Source organism: Bidens hawaiensis, unplaced genomic scaffold (assembly GCF_021521415.1).
Source record: "Bidens hawaiensis isolate Kalapana, Puna unplaced genomic scaffold, B.hawaiensis_p1.1 tig00002273_1, whole genome shotgun sequence".
Lineage (NCBI taxonomy): Eukaryota > Viridiplantae > Streptophyta > Magnoliopsida > Asterales > Asteraceae > Bidens > Bidens hawaiensis.
Window position 1 is genome coordinate 3,436,019 of NW_027491121.1, and position 6,729 is coordinate 3,442,747.

At 38.5% G+C, this 6,729-nt stretch overlaps 1 long non-coding RNA gene and 1 pseudogene across 1 annotated transcript; one reads left to right on the top strand and one right to left on the bottom strand.

The window, feature by feature from the left end:
- Nucleotides 1-2,828: 2,828 nt before the first annotated feature.
- LOC143613741 (F-box/kelch-repeat protein At3g06240-like) lies at nt 2,829-3,886 on the top strand (annotated as a pseudogene).
- Nucleotides 3,887-5,189: 1,303 nt separating this feature from the next.
- On the bottom strand, nt 5,190-6,292 carry LOC143614078 (uncharacterized). Its single transcript, XR_013150239.1, has 3 exons — nt 6,159-6,292; nt 5,757-6,078; nt 5,190-5,655 (listed from the first exon to the last, which is right to left on the bottom strand). It is a non-coding gene; the product is annotated as an uncharacterized LOC143614078 (long non-coding RNA).
- Between the last annotated feature and the right edge of the window lie 437 nt (nt 6,293-6,729).

Consider the following 6,729-nt stretch of genomic DNA (forward strand, 5'->3'; position numbering starts at 1 on the left):
CGTTAAAACAAAAAACACGTGAATTTGATCAATATAGGTTAATTTTGTTACGGTATCAAAAGTAGAAAAAAATAAATTTGTTCGTCAAATCAAATGCTAATCTAGCTACGTATAATTTGCTTTAATATATGTAAAAAATAAATTTGGTTGAAAGGAATAGAATGGACAAAGGAATGAAATGGATCATTACCATTCCTTTGTCTTGTTTGGTTAATATATGAAAATGAAATGATAATTACGTTATGTTGTTTGGTATCCGAAAAAAATTTTATGAATGAAATAGAAATAATTAAAATATTCCTATCTCAAAATATATAAATTTTTTACAAAAAAAAAACCTGAAATGACGACGGTGGTGGTAGCTCTAGAGATGAAAATGGTGGTGGCGGTGGCGGTGGCGACAGTGGTGGTGGTGGTGGCGGTCAGGCGGGGGGGGGGGGGGGGGGGGGTGGTCAAGCGATGGTAGCATTAGTAGTGATGGCGGTGGTAGGGTGGTGATGGCGGTGGTGGTGGCCAGGCAATGATAGTGGTGGTGGCGGTTATGGTCGGGTGGCGACGGTGACAATGTTTGTTGTGGTTATGGCGACGATGGTGGCGGTGGTAGCTTGGGTGGTAAGGTGGTGGTGGTGTAGGTGGTGATGGCGATGGTGGCGGTCAGGTGGTGGTGGCGGCAACGGTGGTGGCGGCGGAGGAGGTGGTGGTGGTGACAGTGGCTGTGGTGGTCAGATGATGGTGGTGGCTATGGTAGTGGTGGTGGTGGTGGTGGCGGTTAGGCGGCGGGGGTGGTGGTTGTGGTGGTGGTGGTCAAGCGATGGTAGCATTAGTAGTGATGGCGGTGGTAGGGTGGTGATGACGGTGGTGGTGGCCAGGCAGTGATAGTGGTGGTGGCGGTTATGGTCGGGTGGCGACGGTGACAATGGTTGTTGTAGTTATGGCGACGATGGTGGCGATGGTAGCTTGGGTGGTAAGGTGGTGGTGGTGTAGGTGGTGATGGCGACGGTGGCGGTCAGGTGGTGGTGGCGGCGACGGTGGTGGTGGTGGTGACGGTGGCGGTGGTGGTCAGATGATGGTGGTGGCTATGGTAGTGGTGGTGGTGATGGTGGCGGTGGTTGTTGTTAGATGATGGTGTTGTTGAGAAAGTAGGTTGAAGGAGGAATGGATTGAAAAAAAGAAGAGAGGTATGAAGGAATGATTTTAATGGAATGAGCTTCCATGTGTAATGGATGATTTCATTCCATTGTGCAACCAAACACCTCTTATTTCATTTCCACGTAATGAATCATTCCATTCCGTCTGTCATTACTGCATAACAAACGCTACCTAACAAAAATTCAAATGAGGATTTGGTGATAATAAACAAATGCTAACATAGCTACATATAATTTGCTTTATCAATGTATGATGTATATTAAAACGTTATTAAGAGTTTATAAGACTTTAACAAAAATTCAGATGAGGATTTGATGATAATAAATTAACATTTAACAACAACAAAAGATCCCAGATACAGTGGGATTTCGAGCCTACACTGCACGTAAGGAACTATCTTTAGAATTTGAACACCAACCATTGGAGCAACCAAAAATATTATGAACAAACCAAGTATATAATTAAAAACGTCAAAAGCGTGGGTTGCTTAAAACTTTGTGGCACCAACCAGCCAATTTTTATCTTATGTATATAATTTGAGTATTAAAATTATATATAAAATGGTGATTATGTGGTATTGTAAGTATTGATATGGATGTATGTAGGATTGGAAAGAAAATAGGTGTTTTTATGCATTTGTGAAAGCTAATTAGCAAATGACTGGACACCTTTTTTAGTTCATTTAGCCTTTTGCATTGGTGATGGTGTAATTAAGAACTTTGGTGTTGCAAGTGTCTTATTAGGCCAGCGGCACCATATTGGTCCATGATTTTTTTGTTTGGCTTTTAGTTAGGTTAACATAACGAATGTAGTGAAAACTGGTTTTTTTAATTCTGGTAGCATAACATAACTCATGGAAACCGACCAGATTCACGCAGACTAACCGCCCCAATGCCCATGACCAACAACGCTCGGGTTTTATCAACGCGCAATTCTATTGACCGACACTCCCCCTCCCCCAAATTGGTCATTTATCCACCTCAATTTTTATATTTTTTTTTTCGTTTTTTTAGCTTCGGTACCGTAACACACTTGTCAAAACTGACTGAATTCGTGTCGAGTTACCGCCTCAATACCCGTGACCGAGAACGCTTGAGTTTTACCACCGTCCGGGTTTGCTGAACAAATAAATAACGTTTTAAATATTTTGTTTTTTTTATATGTTAATTTGACAAATTAATTTTTTAGGTTTTAACGCTCGAATTTTACCAATGGTGTGTATACCGTAACGAATACCAACCAAATTCATGTGTACCCACCGTAGTAACGCTCGGATTTTACCACACCTGGATTTCCACGCTAGTGTTTTGCTAGCTGCCACGGCGCGTAAATAAAACTAGCTACTATATAAAAAATATATAATTAACCGATATATCGTGAGCTATAATCGTTGAAACATAACAAACTTTCAAGTTTAAGATTTATTTTATATCCGAAATCAGCAATTTTAAATTTCAAATTCAGATCTAAATAATGGATTGATCTACTGACCTATATATTTTATGAATACTAAACGCTAAACATATCTTCAATCGGCCTTCATATCATATCAACACTCATGGCTGTAGAATTACCTTCGGAGAGTATCTACGATATCTTGTCAAGACTCCCTGTGAAATCTTTGGCGATGTGTAAGCAAGCTATGGCGCAACTACATCAACGACCCTTACCTTGAAACCATGCATGCTAAACGTGCAGTAATCAACAATCCATTAATACTCCTCACATTCAGTCAATTACCACCTGATCATCCTCCTAACTCACCATGCACACTCAGTTTAATAAAATATAAAGAAGAAGAAGAAGAAGCAAGTAGTTGTACTCTAGAGATGAGAAAGAAGCCACCTGCGATGGAGTTTATGTTTAAAATCAAATATTACAGACACCCTGAGAACAGGATTCTAGGTTCATGCAACGGTCTGCTCTATTTGTCATCGCTAGACAACACTTTTATTGTGATTCATCCTCTAATGAGAGAATGTTATGAGCTGCCACCCATCATTACTCCACAACTCCGCCGAAAACTGGCATATCCCTATATTAGGATGTTTATTCAGCGGTTAAGCGGGCTTGGGTTTGATGATTCTACCAACACTTTCAAGATGGTGTGTGTTATTATGCCAACCGAGAAATTTCAATGCACCATGGTGCATGAGTTGGGCACAAACTCGTGGCGAACGATACCCCAAGTCTCGTCAACTCTCATTGATAGTGAAGGCGTGTTCGTTAATGGATGTTTGCATTGGTTACCGTGGCATGATTATGACTGGCCAATAATAACATTTGAGATAAAAACCGAGGAATTTGGACGAACTAAACCTCCTATAGAAATACCTTGTGGACGTTGGATTAATGTGCATTTGGTTGACTTACATGGTCAACTTGGATTTGTTTACACCTTCCTAAAAAACCCTAGCTATACGGTCTGTGTCAAGGTAAGGTGTGGGTGTTGAAGAAGAGAGGATGGGTGATGCACTGTCAGTTCGAGAAGAAACCGCTCATATTTAGTTATTGTGACCTGAAGGTCTTGGGTTGCTGGAACGAAAATGGGGACATATTAGTGATAGATAAAAGGAACGGAGGATTGTATGTTTACAACTTAAAAGGTGACAGCTTGTATGAAGTCAGCTTGGTTGGATTGGAACAAGGACGTGAAAAAGATATCCGAATGTATCAAAGTAGCTTGTTTACAACCCGTTATACAATAAAAAAATACAATGATAAACTGTTGGCTTGAATGTTTGATGCAACAGTTTTGGATGCAGATTAGTATATTTGAGTAGATTGGCTTATTTTCGTTTTCTTGGTTTGAGATGGGTTGATGCTGAATTTGTAATTATCATCTTCCTTCGATAACAAGAACAAGGTATTTTTGGGTTTCATTTCTATCTAACACGTTTAAATAAACATGTTTTTGAGCTGTCGTGTTTAGCTTGACTAGTTAACCGTAAAGTTCTATTTATGTTATGGTTTAGTTGTATAACCCATTGAATTGAACATGTTAACCCATTTCCATGTTTAAAGTCAAAATAAAAAGTAGGAAATTTACTAGCCACTCATAATTTACAGAAAACAACCTAACTAATTTGCTTTCCTCTGCGAGCCAATATTCACCACCCAGCCAGAAGAAAGTGTACCACACCACACCTATAAATATAAAGCCAAACATATGAAGAGCAAGGCACCTAGAAGAACACACCTACGACTAATCTGTGATCAAACCAAGACAATTCTAGGTTCTTGCAATGGTAAACTCACATATTAGTAACAAATTGAAAGGCCAAAGCGGATGTATACAAGTTAAAGAGTGACAGTCTGTGTGAAGTCAGCTTCATTGTTTTGGAAGGAGGTGCAAAATATATTCGAATGTATCAAAGTAGCTTGTTTGCTACTCGTTATTCGATCAGGAAAAAACGTTAGCCGGTTTAGTTGATTGCTAGGTAGTAAATTTGACGGTTTGGTTGATTTGTTTATTTAACTTTTTTTTTATTTCTTTCTATCATGACTTTCTTAGACCTGTTTAGAGTGAATTAACCGGTTTTGACAAGCTTTGACTTGATCCTATCCGGTTTGAGCTCAAAGCTGTTTATAAATATTATCTTCTGTGGATCTGAAGTCCCATTACAAACACACACTTAGAACATGACATATTTGGCCTTTAGGGTAGTCAAATGTAATCCATTTAATCAAATGGATCATGTTCGAGTGGATGTAGTGGCATTGTCCAATTGAACAGCCCGGGTTCTCGTTTTTTGTTTAATTCGTTTAATCAACAAGCCAACCAATTAAGAGTAAAACAGCATAGTCCATAAGTCAATCTGCCAAACTGTTTAATCCGTTTATTAAAGCATGTCTAAAACCCGAAGATTATCGTCGCCCGCTATCTGTTAGCTAGTCGTGTTCAGGTATTAGGTGATGTCTATAAAGGGGATAACATCTTGTGGTGTTCCCTATGGATGTTTTGGAATCAAACATTTTCAATATTGAGCAACATGCATATATCAGACGAACATATGATACAAAATCGAAATGAAAATACATTTTTATAGGATGAAAAAGCAGTGAATATTAGATGATTGCAAAATCAGCAAGATTTTAAGATATATGACAACTATGAATATACAGGGACAGCAGCTTTCTAGAATACCTAGTATCAATTTACATATTCATCAACTCAACAACCTTAAAACTATGAAACAACAGATACTAAACGGAAGGCAAAATCATAACCGAATCTGTTGCTATAGGAAACCTCGCGATGATGAGAATATGTGGCACACCAGAAAATCCAAATCAGTACAATCTTTGCTTTGCAGAAACACAACAGTAGAGTATAACTGGGAAAAAATCATTTACATACAATGTGTGTACGCGTCAGTGGGCCAAGTCATCACTTGAAACGCTACGCTTGATTTATCAACCGAACGTACATTGTAACGTTGATAAACTCGGGCCCGATTCTCGGACCACCACTGCTCTGCTTGTTTCTCACTGAATCTCTTTCGACTGTATTCAATTTTGACCCGTTAGTAAAAATTATAACCCTAATTAAACCATTACACTTGAGGAAACGGAAAGCTATAACAAATTAATATTTAATACCGTACCTGAAGCGGACCCGTTTAAGATCTATAATACCTCCAGGCAAAGATGTAAGTGTGATATAGACACCGGGTTCATCTTGCTCACCCATTCATCTTCACCGTCTTTGCTTCTGTTACCACTTCTTATTGACCCGTTTAATACTGACGGGGTGTTTGAACCATTTAAATCAGCTTCTTTATATGGTGTTGTTTGACCATTAGGCTGGTCAACAGAAGCGTTTAATAAGACATCAATGGAAGAAACACCTGAGCCGAAAGAAGTGAAGGAAGGTGATTTGATGTCACGTGTTGTCCCCACTGGAAGCCTTTCTGCCATATCTTTCAGCTTTTTTAACATATGAAAAGTCAAAAAGTCATAATTTAAAGAATAAAAAACTTAAAAGGGTTTAACAAGACGCATCTTACCTGTGCTGTAAGTGATTTAATCACTTCTTTTGCTGCCTTGCATTTTGAGCTTTCTTCACTTGCAACTGTCACCGCCTCCTTCAGTTGTTTTGATGTTTGTTTCCAACTCAATTTCTTGAAGTTTTACTTTACGGGTAAGATTTTCAACCTGAAATAAGACAAGAATGAACACAACAGTAGACTTTGAATATATAAATCATAGAGAAAATTGCACAAATGATCCCTACAGTTTGACTATATCGAATGTTTGGTCCTCATATTAAAAAAATTGCAAATAGGGTTGGACGTTTAGTCCCTACCGTTAGTCCCAATTAGTTTTTTAACGGAAAAGTGATGTCATGTGAGACTAATTGTGTCTTTTCACATTTAAAATTTAATTAAATACTCTTATAAACTTCAGAACTCCTAATGTCGACTTCATCACCTTCGATTATGCATTGAACTTTCGATTTTGCACTGATCGAAGGTGATGAAGTCAACGTTAGGAGTTCTAGAGTTGAAAGGGTATTTTCTAGAGTTCCAAATTTTAAAAGACAATTACCTTCACATGAATAACACATAACCACAGGAC